Source organism: Aotus nancymaae, unplaced genomic scaffold, assembly GCF_030222135.1.
Source record: "Aotus nancymaae isolate 86718 unplaced genomic scaffold, 86718_ANA_hifiasm-v0.15.2.pri h1tg000036l, whole genome shotgun sequence".
Lineage (NCBI taxonomy): Eukaryota > Metazoa > Chordata > Mammalia > Primates > Aotidae > Aotus > Aotus nancymaae.
Window position 1 is genome coordinate 4,965,094 of NW_026988450.1, and position 12,528 is coordinate 4,977,621.

General features: G+C 38.2%; 1 protein-coding gene across 3 annotated transcripts in view; it reads right to left on the minus strand.

Annotated features, from left to right (window-relative positions):
* Nucleotides 1-12,528, minus strand: part of RB1CC1 (RB1 inducible coiled-coil 1) — a 99,792-nt gene that overhangs the window by 71,518 nt on the left and 15,746 nt on the right. For all 3 annotated transcript variants that reach the window (XM_012442916.3, XM_012442914.2, XM_064384179.1), the window contains one exon: nt 551-665. The gene's annotated coding sequence lies outside the window, so the exon portion shown is untranslated. The remainder of the gene's footprint in view (nt 1-550; nt 666-12,528) is intronic.

Consider the following 12,528-nt stretch of genomic DNA (forward strand, 5'->3'; position numbering starts at 1 on the left):
GCTAAGGCAGGAGATCAGTTGAGGCCAGGAGTTTAAGATTAGCCTGGGCAACATAGCAACACCTGGTCTGTACAAAATGTTTAAAAAATCAGCCACACATAGTGGCGCATGCCTGTGGTCCTAGCTACTTGGGAGGCTGAGGCAGGAGGATGGCTTGAGCCAAAGAGTTCAAGACTGCAGTGAGCCATGACTGTGCCACTGCACTTGAGCCTGGGAAAGAGAAAGGCCCTGTCTAACAAAAAAAAAAAAAAAAAAAAGGAAAAAACCTTAAAATAATGACATATAAAAGGGACAGATTTCATGATCTAGCATTTTATTTTCAACAAAGGGAGGAAAAGATTCGTAAGATTAATGAAACTGGTGACGGTAACTACAAATAAATTCCCAGAAAGTAGTAGGTACCTTTACTTATGCTCTTTCCACATAAGCCTTAGAGTATTATTAGAGAAGGAAAAAGCACATAAGGTTTTAAAATTAAGATTTCCAGAATCATTATTTTAAAGGCATTAGATTAAAAAACTCTTCTATACAGGTAGAAACTGAGACTTACCGTCAGGCACTGTGAAAACGACTACCACTTTTCTTAAAAAGTAGATTAAAACTGGCTTATGTTTGCTTTGCTTGAGATTGGCAACTGAATGGCATTACTGGTTAAACTCAGAGAACTGGAAAAGAAAAATGTCTGGTTATAAAGAGAAACAATTCAGTATGAAACAACATATGGCTATTGCTCCTTTCTTCCTTTTAAAATTACCATTTGTAAGAATAATCTCTACTCAGCCCCTTCTATCACACATTCACTATAATATCACTATAATACCAACCACATGACTTCGACCCACATCACTCCACGGCATCAAACAAAAGTCACCAATAAATTCCTCAGAACCGCCATTTCCACAGCAATTTTTCATTCCTTAAAATATAATGGTAAAGAAGTATCCAGGCAGTGGAATCAGAAAGCTTGGGTTTGGTTTGGGGCCCATTACTTGCAATTATATGATCTTGGACAACTGTTTCAGCTTCCTCTGTTGTACAGCCTCTAAGACAGCAGCTATTATCTATACCACATCTACCTACTGTATTCATACTCCAGTGAAATCCCCACCCTCAGGTGTAGGCAGGGCCTGTGATCTGTTTCTAACCAAAAAAAATATTCCAAAAGTGATGGGGTATCACGTAGGCGATTGTTACCTAAGATTTTAACTCCCGTCTTGCCAGCTGACTCTCTCTTGCCAGCTCTAATGAAGTGGGCTGCCATATGGAGAGGCCCACTTGGTAGGGAATTGTAGATGGCCAACCAGCAAGAAGCTAAGCGTCTCAGTCTGACAACTTCTCAAGGAACTGAATTCTGACAACCACTACAAGCCCATAAGCAGATCTTTTTTTAGTTGAGCCTCAGACAAGACCTCAGCCCTAGCCAACATTTTGACTGAAGTCTTGGAGAGACTCAAAAGAACCCAGTGAACCCATGCCCAGAAGCTATAAAATAATACATTTACGTTGCTTCAAACAACCAAGTTTATGGTAATTTTCTCACTCAACAATAGATAATTAATATAGCACAACCATATTGCAGGGATATTAGGAGAAAGTCAAAGAAAAAATATGGTATTTAGCAGATAATAAGTTAACTCTCCAAATAGTCTGGGAGGAATCTCAGCCGCCTTACCTTTGTAGTAGAGCTCACTTACTCCCATAGCTGCAGCTACCACCACTGTCGACTGCTGACTCCCAAATCTCTCCTAAACTATCTATCCAATCCCTCTCAAATTCAACAAATTCAGACTGATCTCCTATATGCATTTCTTCAATATTACTGTTTCTAAAATTGAGTTCCTTACTTCTCTGCCCCTTAAACCTCCTTGCTTTCATTTTTTATTTCTCTTTTGTTGAAGAAATCTATTTCCACCCAATCTCCCACATAGTATCCAAGATTTGTCTTCCTACGAGACATAAAAACATCAGCAAATCTGTCCTGCAAATTCTAACACTTGAATACTTAATGACACGATATTCTATTCTCTATTCTTAAATCAAACCCTGTTTTCAACCTGCACCCGATCTCCTCAATCACTAGTCCACCAACCTCCATGCTGCCTTCTAAGAAATCTTCCTACATGCTAAATTGATCCAAGTTTTTCTGCTGCTTTAAAACTCAAGACGATTATGACTTTTAGGGCAGCAGCTATCACTTTGTATTCATTATATCCCAGGAAACTATTCTAAATGCTTTATTAAATAAAATACTTTCATTTCATCTTCACAAAAATCCTTTAAGATAGATACTACTGTCATCCTCATTTTACAGAAAAGGAAACTAAGAATTAAGGCGTTAAGTAATTTCATAGGTTAAGGAGTGAATGGCAGTACAACTCTTGCCATTTCATGCCTTCAACCACTACAATAACACCTAAGAGAGCAAGCAGAATATGCTCTTCCTTTCCATCACTTCTTACCATCATCCTCTACCTGTCCCCCAACTTATCACTCTCAAATACCATACTGCTTAAACTCCCTGAACAAATGAAGTTGCTAAGGTCTCTAAGTCTTCATGGGACAGTTCTCCCTGTTTAAGATTCTCTTTGCCCTGCCTGCTACCATCACTCCTTCCACCTGCCCTACCCTCACACACATATTCTTTCAGACTCAATCACAAAGAATCACTTCATTGGCTGGGCTATATTCTCTGTATATACTTCTATCCTTGCAACATTACGATGTTTCTTTTTTCACCTCATCCTTATTAAATAACAAGCTTCCTTAAAGCAAGGATTTGCATTTCTGGAAACTAGCTCTAAGATAATTTCAAAATAAAATAAAGAACTGAACACTGGCAAAGGAGTATTCTCCATCTTTGCAAGTCACATGCTTAACATGTTTCCCAAGATTTCTTCAGCTCATTCTCAAAGGAAAATCCCTATATTTTCCTGCACCATTATTTTCATGACAATAGAAAGGCTCCAGTTCATCCATGATTACCCACCTTTTCTACCATTGCCATTTATGGCTGATACAGATATTGTATAAATGCAGCCCACCTTAGCCCAAATAAGTCACTATTTAAAAAGTTCTACCAACAAACATAGACTAAAATATATTTCCTGTTATACTATAGTTTAGTACCAAATCTTTTCATGAATAAAAGAAAGTTGACTAGGAAGCCAATAGATTAAAGGGTTAAGTATGAAGCTGACACAGAGCCCCCAAAAGTAACAGAGCTGGGCTCCTGGGTAACAATAAGCAAGGTCCTTTGCCAATTCCTGCCAGGCATTACAGGCATGAGAAAGAAAAGCATATCTTAAGTTGCTAAAATTTTGAGGAGTTCATACCATAGCACCTTTTTTTTTCCCTGAGATGGAGTCTCGCTCTATTGCCCAAGCTGGAGTGCAGTGGTGCAATCTCGCCTCACTACAACCTGCCTCCTGGGTTCAAGGGATTCTCCTGCCTCAGCCTCTCAAGTAGCTGCGACTACAGGCACGTGCCACCATGCCCAGCTAATTTTTTTGTACTTTTAATACAGACAGGGTTTCACCGTGTTAGCCAGGATGGTCTCAATCTCCTGACCTCGTGATCTGTCTGCCTTGGCCTCCCAATATGCTGGGATTACAGGCGTGAGCCACCATGCCCAGGCCATACCACAGCACTCTTAAGTTTGTCCTGATTCATATACTTTTCCTTCACATCGTATTTTTTCATACTACGACAAATGCTTCATAATCATCAATACTAATGGTTAAAAAGTATTCCAACTTGGTAATTCACCATAATTTACTTACTACCTCCCAGGGTTTTTGTTTGTTTAATCTCATAAACACACATTGTTTTCTTGTATTTAGATTTATTTCCATAAAATAAATTCCTGGAAGAAAAATTACTAGGTCAAAACATTCAAATATTTTAAGGCTATTAGAGTATGCTACAAACTTGTTTCTTTTAATAATTTATACTCCTCAGCCATTGTACCCAGTCAACAAGGTCACTATATCTTTGACACTATCATATTTTCAAATACTTGCCAATAATATTTTAGTATTTTACATTTACATGTCATCTTTGATTATTGGTGAGTTCGAATGTTATTCATTCCTAGATTGCCTCATATGTACCAGGCACTATGCTAGACACAGAATGTAGCAGGGAACAAGATAAAGTTCCTGGAATACCACGAACCTCAATTACTAGATAAAATGATAGCCCCATGTTGTAGTATTAGCATAGATTGAGCAAGGTAACATGTGTGAGAATGTATATATATAGAGAGATAGATAGATTTAGATATATACACACAATACCCAACACAATGTCTCAAAAAAACAGATTTTGTACATACAAGTGCCAGGCATGGACAATATAAAAATGGGGGAGGGGGTAAGGCAGTATTAGCCGGGCCCAGTGGCTCACTCCTGTAATAGCACTTTGGGAGGCTGAGGCGGGTGGATCATCTGAGATCAGGAATTTGAGACCAGCCTGGCCAAAATGGCGAAACCTCCATCTCTACTAAAAATACAAAAAAATTAGCCAGGCGTGGTGGCACTTGTTTGTAGTGCCAGCTACTCAGGAGGCTAAGGCAGGAGAATCGCTTGAACCGGGAGGCGCAAAGGTTACAGTGAGCTGGGATCACACTACTGCACTCCAGCCTAAGTGACAGAGCCAGACTCTTTCTAAAAGAAAAAGGAGCAGTATCTACAGCCAAGGAAAGCAGGCATAATTATCATCAATGCGATACTTTCTAAGAAATATGTGGGGAGTAACAGGGAATTATGAAAGGCACTTAACAGATTGACAGAGAAGATTGGCCAGAAGGTGCAGACCTAGAAAAGTCATGCAGATCTGAGAGATGTTAACAAGAGGAAGCTAGAGATAAGTAGGGAATCAGATGACTGTGTTAAATAAAGATCTGCCGAATGAATGAGTGAATGAATACCAAATCCAAAAGCACAGGCTTTATCTTACAGCTTAAGAGAAGCCATTTTGTTTTCTTGGAGATTAAGTAGCTAAGGTATGGTGACTAAAGTGGGAAGGAATATTCACTCATTCATCCAAATCCAACACACACTTATTGATCTCATGTGCCAGGACTGGGTATTCTGTGGGGAAAAAAACAGACATAATCTTTGTCCTCATGGAGTTCACAGTCTTGAATGAGAGAGCAGCAGTAAACAAGAACAAAGTAAACATGTTAAGTTGTAATAAACGCAGGAAAAAAAGAAAGGAGTGGGCAGGAAGAAGAACTTACCCTAGACTTACGTGATCAAAGGAGGCCTTTATGTGGGTTACATTTAAATGGGATTGTTGGGATAAGAAAAGGTCTGAACTAAGGAGACACATCATTTTTGTGAGACTAAACACATCTTAAGTAATAATCATTGTATTGTTTTTTCTTTTCTCGTTTTCCTTTGAATATTATCGTTTGTTTTGATATAATTCCACAGTTAATAAAAATTACAAGAATAGTACAAAAAACTCCCGTGTCCCCCTTACTCAGCTCACCATGAAACACCTGTGTTCTATTTGTTTTATCACTTGTATCAGTGCGCGTACCGTACGTGCTCTCTCTCCACATACATATACACACAGAGATATATTTTTTCCTGGACTACATGTGAGTAATTTACAGAATTTCCCTTTATCCATAAATACTTCAGAATGTCTTACCTAACAGCAACAATTTTCTCTTACATAACCGAAGTACATTTATCAAATAAAATTTAACATTGATGCATTATTATTATCTAATCTACAGTTCATATTCCAACCCCTGCCCCAGTAATAACTCTTGTAGTTTCTCCTCTCAGATCCAGGATTTATTTCAGGATCATCATATTGTTTTTAGCTATAATATCTATTTAATCTCTTTCAATCTGGGACAGTTCAACTTTTTCGTTGCATAATCTACAACCAATACACTGCTTTCAATATCAGAAACTTTAGAAATTAAAGACTAAAGATGACCTCAGTTCAATTCCCCTCTTCCATAATACTTAAATCAAATTGAGGGAAACTCCAATAAGCCGTAGCAGCTGTGCGCCTTTAAACAAACACCAACCTCTTCATCTGACAGGCACACACCTCACCCTAAGAAACCACAATCATAAACAATGTTGACCAAAAAAAATAAACCTACTTGAGAATGAGTTTGTCTACATACTTCATGAACAATTTAAACTATTTTAAGGATAGTTTTGATTACAGTGGCTCTAGAACCTATGGTAAAATTAAACTATTTCAAGGATAGTTTTGATTACAGTGGCTCTAGAATCTACGTTAAAATTTGACTCCAGTATACAAGCACACTTGATCTGTCATTTAGCTCATTTTTAACAGCTCCTAAGTGATGTTAATGACAATATCATTTTCCCATGTTTTCATCCATTGTTTATAGTCCGAAGACAGTCATCTTTAAAAGCCTCTTCTGAATCTTCACTCTCTACATCCTCATTAACTGTCAGTTACCAAAAGTCTACGGAAGAATACCACAGGGAAAAACCTAACTATTAACATAAGGCATCATATCTCCCCATGGGTCTACCAGTACTGGTAACCTGTGAGGAAATGTGAGGTTCACGGCTTTCATGGCCACAAATGCTCTTATTTTCTTCACATATCCTAAGTATATGGCACATAAAATAAATCATAATCATTGCTAATACTTATTGAGTTATTCATTACATACCACTTATCATGCTAAGTAGTTTTACATGCATTACTTCATTTATCATTGCATGTAATACATTCATATTATTAGCGTTTCCATTTGCAGATGAGAAATAAGATTCAGATTAAACTTGCCTAAAAGAAGAAACTTAGTAAACCAAAACAAAAGTAAACTTAGCCAGGGGTGTGAACACAGGTCAATAAATTAATTCATTCAATAAAAATGTCACCTGAGAATCTAGTAGGTACCAGGCATTTCCTTAACTTTGGGAATAAAATAGAAAATAATAAAATTGCCTGCTCCTAATTTAACAGTGGGCAACATGAAAATTTTACATTTATACAAAAACTCCATGATACCTACTTTCAGGGGCAAAAAAGCTACAAAAAAGCATCTTTTTAAGTAAAGACAAACATGAAATTCCAAAATACATACTCCACTTTGCTCTTTTATACTTTAGAGATAATGATATTGTTGGCATAGCAATAGCTTCCATTGACTGGAAAAATGACGTAAGAACTATACAAAATACACGACATTCTCACAAATCCTGTAGTGAGAAAGGTTAAGAATTATCTGCATCACTCAAATGACAAAACCATGGCTCAAAGAAGTTCAGTTGTTTCCTAAAGTCACATAGAAAGAAATTTGTAAAAACTTAAAATCCATAACTGGATTGGGGAAAAAAAGAACATGAACATACTACTACATTAAAATCCCTTACATTGGACTGCATGTAGTAAGCATATTCTATGACTTGGCACTTTACTTTAGAAATACCAACACTTTTTTTCCCCATTGGCGATTTTCTCCTTTATGTAACCATTTAAAAATATTCCCTTTTCTAAACACAATAGAAAAAATATCTTTCAATATTACGTAAGAAGAGTGGAATAACAGAGCACTTTGAATGGGACAAGGTAACATTTTCAATGGAAAGGAAAGTCATCATCCAGTAACATCACACACCTACAACCATCTGATCTTTGACAAACCTGACAAAAACAAGCAATGGGAAAAGGATTCCCTGTTTAATAAATGGTACTGGGAGAACTGGCTAACCATGTGCAGAAAGCTGAAACTGGACCCCTTCCTGACACCTTATACAAAAATTAACTTCAGATGGATTAAAGATTTAAATGTAAGACCTAACGCCATAAAAACCCTAGAAGAAAACTTAGGTAATACCATTCAAGACATAGGCATAGGCAAGGACTTCATGACTAAAACACCAAAAGCAATGGCAACAAAAGCCAAAATAGACAAATGGGAACTAATTAAACTCCAGAGCTTCTGCACAGCAAAAGAAAAACAATCATTAGAGTGAAACAGAATGGAAAAAATTTTTGCCATCTACCCATCTGACAAAGGGCTAATATCCAGAACCTACAAAGAATTAAAACAAATTTACAAGAAAAAAAAAAACCAACCTCATCAAAATGTGGGCAAAGGATATGAACAGGCATTTTTCAAAAGAAGACATTTATGCAGCCAACAAACATGAAAAAATGCTCATCATCACCAGTCATTAGAGAAATGTAAATCAAAACCACATTGAGATACCATCTCACGCCAGTCAGAATGGCGATCATTAAAAAATCTGGAGACAATAGATGCTGGAGAGGATGTGGAGAAATAGGAATGCTTTTACACTGTTGGTGAGAATGTAAATTAGTGCAACGATTGTGGAAGACAGTGTGGCAATTGATTCCTCAAGGATCTAGAAACAAATACCATTTGGCCCAACAATCCCATTACTGGGTATATACCCCAAAGGATTATAAATTGTTCTATTATAAAGACACATGCACACATATGTTCACTGCGGCACTGTTTACAATAGCAAAGACCTGGAACCAACCCATATGCTCATCAAGGATAGAATGGATAAAGAAAATGTGGCACATACACACCATGGAATACTATGCAGCCATAAAAAAGGATGAGTTCATGTCCTTTGCAGGGACATGGATGACTCTGGAAACCATCATTCTCAGCAAACTGACACAAGAACAGAAAACCAAACACCGCATGTTCTCACTCATAAATGGGTGTTGAGCAATGAGAACACATGGACACAGGGAGGGGAACATCACACACTGGGGTCTGTTGGGGGGTGGGGGGTTAGGGGAGCAATAGCAGGGGGTGGGGAGGTTGGGGAGAGATAATATTAGGAGAAATACCTAATGTAGGGGGGATGGATGCAGCAAACCACCAAGGCATGTGTATACTATGTAACAATCCTGCAAGATCTGCACATGTACCCCAGAACTTAAATTAAAAAAGAAAAAAGAAAAAAGAAATGGCATGGACCTAGATCCTGACAGAACAAGATTTCCTTGTGTCCATAAATGAAAAGGTGATCTTCATCTACAACAGTCTGATCTTCAACAAACCTGACAAAAACAAGCAATGGAGAAAGGATTCCCTATTTAACCAATGGTGCTGGGAATCTTGGCTAGCCACATGCAGAAAACTGAAAGGGACCCCTTCCTTACACCATATACAGAAATCAACTCAAGATAGATTAAAGACCTAAATGTAAAACCCAAAACTATAAAAACCCTAGAAGAAAACCTAGGCAATGCTATTCAGGACATAAGACACAGGTAAAGATTTTATGACAAAAAAAGCCAAAAGCAATTGTAATAAAAGCAAAAATTGACAAATGGGATCTAATTAAACTAAAGAGCTTCTGCACAGCAAAATAAACTATCATCAGTGAACAAACAACCTACAGAATGGAAGAAAATTTTTGCAATCTATCCATCTGACAAAGATCTAATATCCAGCATCTCCAAGGAACTTAAATTTACAAGAAAAAGACACATATGCAGCCAACAAAAATGAAAAAAAGCTCAACATCAAAGATTAGAGAAATGCAAAGCAAAAGCCTAATTTCATCTCACACCAGTCAGAATAGCTATTATTAAAAAGTCAAAAAACAACAGATGCTGGCAAGGTTGCGGAAAAAAAAGGAATGCTTTTACACTGTTGGTGGGAGTGTAAATTAGTTCAACCATTGTGGAAGACAGTGTGGCGATTCCTCAAAGACCTAGAGGCAGAAACATCATTTAACCCAGCAATCCAATACTGGGTATATCCAAAGGAATATAAATCATTCTATTATAAAGATACATGCATCCATATGTTCAGTGCAGCACTATACACAATAGCAAAGACACTGAATCATCCTAAATGCCCGTCTATCATTGATGCCATTGGATATGTGCCACCTTTTCTTTATCCAATGATAAAGAAATACACTGCAGCCATGAAAAAGAATAAGATTATGTCCTTTGCAAGGACATAGATGGAGCTTGAAACCATTATCCTCAGCAAACTAACAGAGGAACAGGAAACCAAATACCGCATATTCTCACTTATAAGTAGGTGCTGAATGATGAGAACATATGGACACATGGGGGTAGGGTGGGGGAACAGCACCCACTGAGGCCTGTCAGAGGGTGAGGGGTCGGGGGGAGAGACAGCATCAGGAAGAACAGCTAATGGATGCTGGGCTTAACACTTAGGTGATGAAATAATTTGTGCAGCAAACCACCATGGCACATGTGTACCTATGTAACAAACCTGCGTATCTTGTACATGTACCCTTTAACTTAAACTTTCTAAAAAAGAAAAGGTGATCTTGGCATGTAGCAGAGAGATAATTTTTCCATACCTGGTTATCCTGGCAGTGTGGAATTCTCTAGAAATGTGCATACTGAACACTTCAAAGCTAAAGAAACATATAGAGAACCTACCTACAGTAGCCAAGAACAGAGCTGAGTGTTTAACATGAACAACTGCCCCTTTGCACCCTTACACACTTCACTCCCAGAGCACACACTGGGGCCAACTACGAATAGGGAACTCCACTGCTACTGTTGGCAACTGCAGGGCAGTGAGGAGTACAATCTTAGCTCTAGAGTAGATCAACAGGTCACGTGGTCTCCTTTCAGGAAGAAGAGAAGGGTGATTCAGGATCTGTTCTCTGAGCAGAAAGTAAAATGGTGTTGGCCTCTACTTCTAGACTCATCCCCCCTTGGGTAGTCCCCTTGGATCCACAGAAGTCTCAAGCTGATGCCAACTGGGCACAAAGCATGCCCACCATCCTGGATGGCTCATCCCAGACAAATGGGACCAAGCAGGAGTTTTATCTTTTATTACATAAACAGCTACACATCATGGCCTCAATTCTGTTTCTTGGAGAGCAAAGCCTAAAATAAAATACTTAACTCTCTGGACCTTGAGAGAGAAAGTGTGTGCCTCTTCCTCTAAAGCTTAAGCAAGAACAGCCACTTCAATGAGAGCTGAACATACCTCAGTTACTACCAGGCATCTACTAGTGAAGGACTGAAGCCCTGGTAAGTGGCACTTCCATCATATGGAAGTGACAGCGACAATACAAAGAAGTCCTGCTAGGAAACAGGCCCAATTTCCCAGTTTTCTTTCTAACAGATGATAGACCCAGGACTGATCACAGAATGACTGGTTTTCTAACTTAGCAGGAGGGGAAAAGGTAAAAAACCAAACAGAAGTTGTTCTCCATATCTGCCCCTATCATTTAATTCCAATATCCAAAGATGGGATTACGGGCAAGAGTGACAATAACAAGTGACTAAGGATCACTAATTAGGATTTTATTAAAGTTCCTACGAATTAATAAGAAAACCACAAAGACTCACAATAAACAGGCAAAGGGTGGGAGTAGGTTATCTAATGTGGAAAATATTTGAGGCCTCTCCAGTCATCAAAAAAATACAAATCTAAAAAGACGACAGTATTTTTCACCTACCAAGCAAGCAAGATTTCCAACCTAAGATTCCAAAGTTTTCAATCCAAGACAAGAGAGATAAAATGTATAAAGAAGTAAAAAGTACTTTGGAAATACTAGTATAAACAAGAATTTATCTTTCCATAAAACAAATATTCCATAGCTCCACTGAAAAAAAGGCATTGACAACCCTAGAGCCAAAGCACCCATAGCACAACAGGCAGTGAAGAATTAACATTAACCAAAAAAAGGTCTGGCCTTTGCCCTTGGCTACTGGGAGGTGATCTCTAGGCCCTTGTAACTTCCTGCCAGTCAGAACTGTCTTTATTTGCCTCAGGGCTTTAGCCACATTAGTGTAACAACATGATTTATGATGGGGGCTTTGGGACACATGTATCAGTTCAGTTCTGATCCCTAGAGGAACTACTGACTAAAGACATTGGTCTGACCTTCAGGAAGGGCTAGAGGCTAATGGTCAGTCACGTAGACAGCAAAGGATCAAGCCCCAATAAAAACTCTGGATACCAAAGATTCAAGTGAACTTCCTTAGTATGTATATTGTCACACATTGTAGCCAAGAGAAGGTAATACTGTCTATGACTCTACCAGCAATGATGGCCAGAAGCTCTGTTTACAGTCAGCTGCTTTGAAGTGAGGGTGGGTCCTGGGTACCACCAAACTTGCAGCTAGTATCTGAAATGAGGGCAGCTTTGTCAGACTGTTCCTTCTAACTCTAGAGTTAGCTAAACTCATTGCACACCCATACGATGGTTTCTAAAAAGAACCTTTGGAGAAGTGGCAAATGCTAAATGTCTAAAGAAGAAAATCTTTCACTCACATAAGCCTGGAACATCTTAATATGCCATAAAGCAAGACAGCTATCAAAGACTAAAGAGATTAGGTCAAAAAGGCAAGGACACAACTTTAAATGGCTTCTACTGGCTATGATAGGACAGTCTAAACATCTAAAGAATGATTACAAATAACTGAATGGCAAAAACCCATAAAAATTCATGTTGCATAATGATACTCAAAAAAAACAAAAACAGAAGACCTCAGTGAGCTAAGACAGAATCCATCATAAAAACTGAAA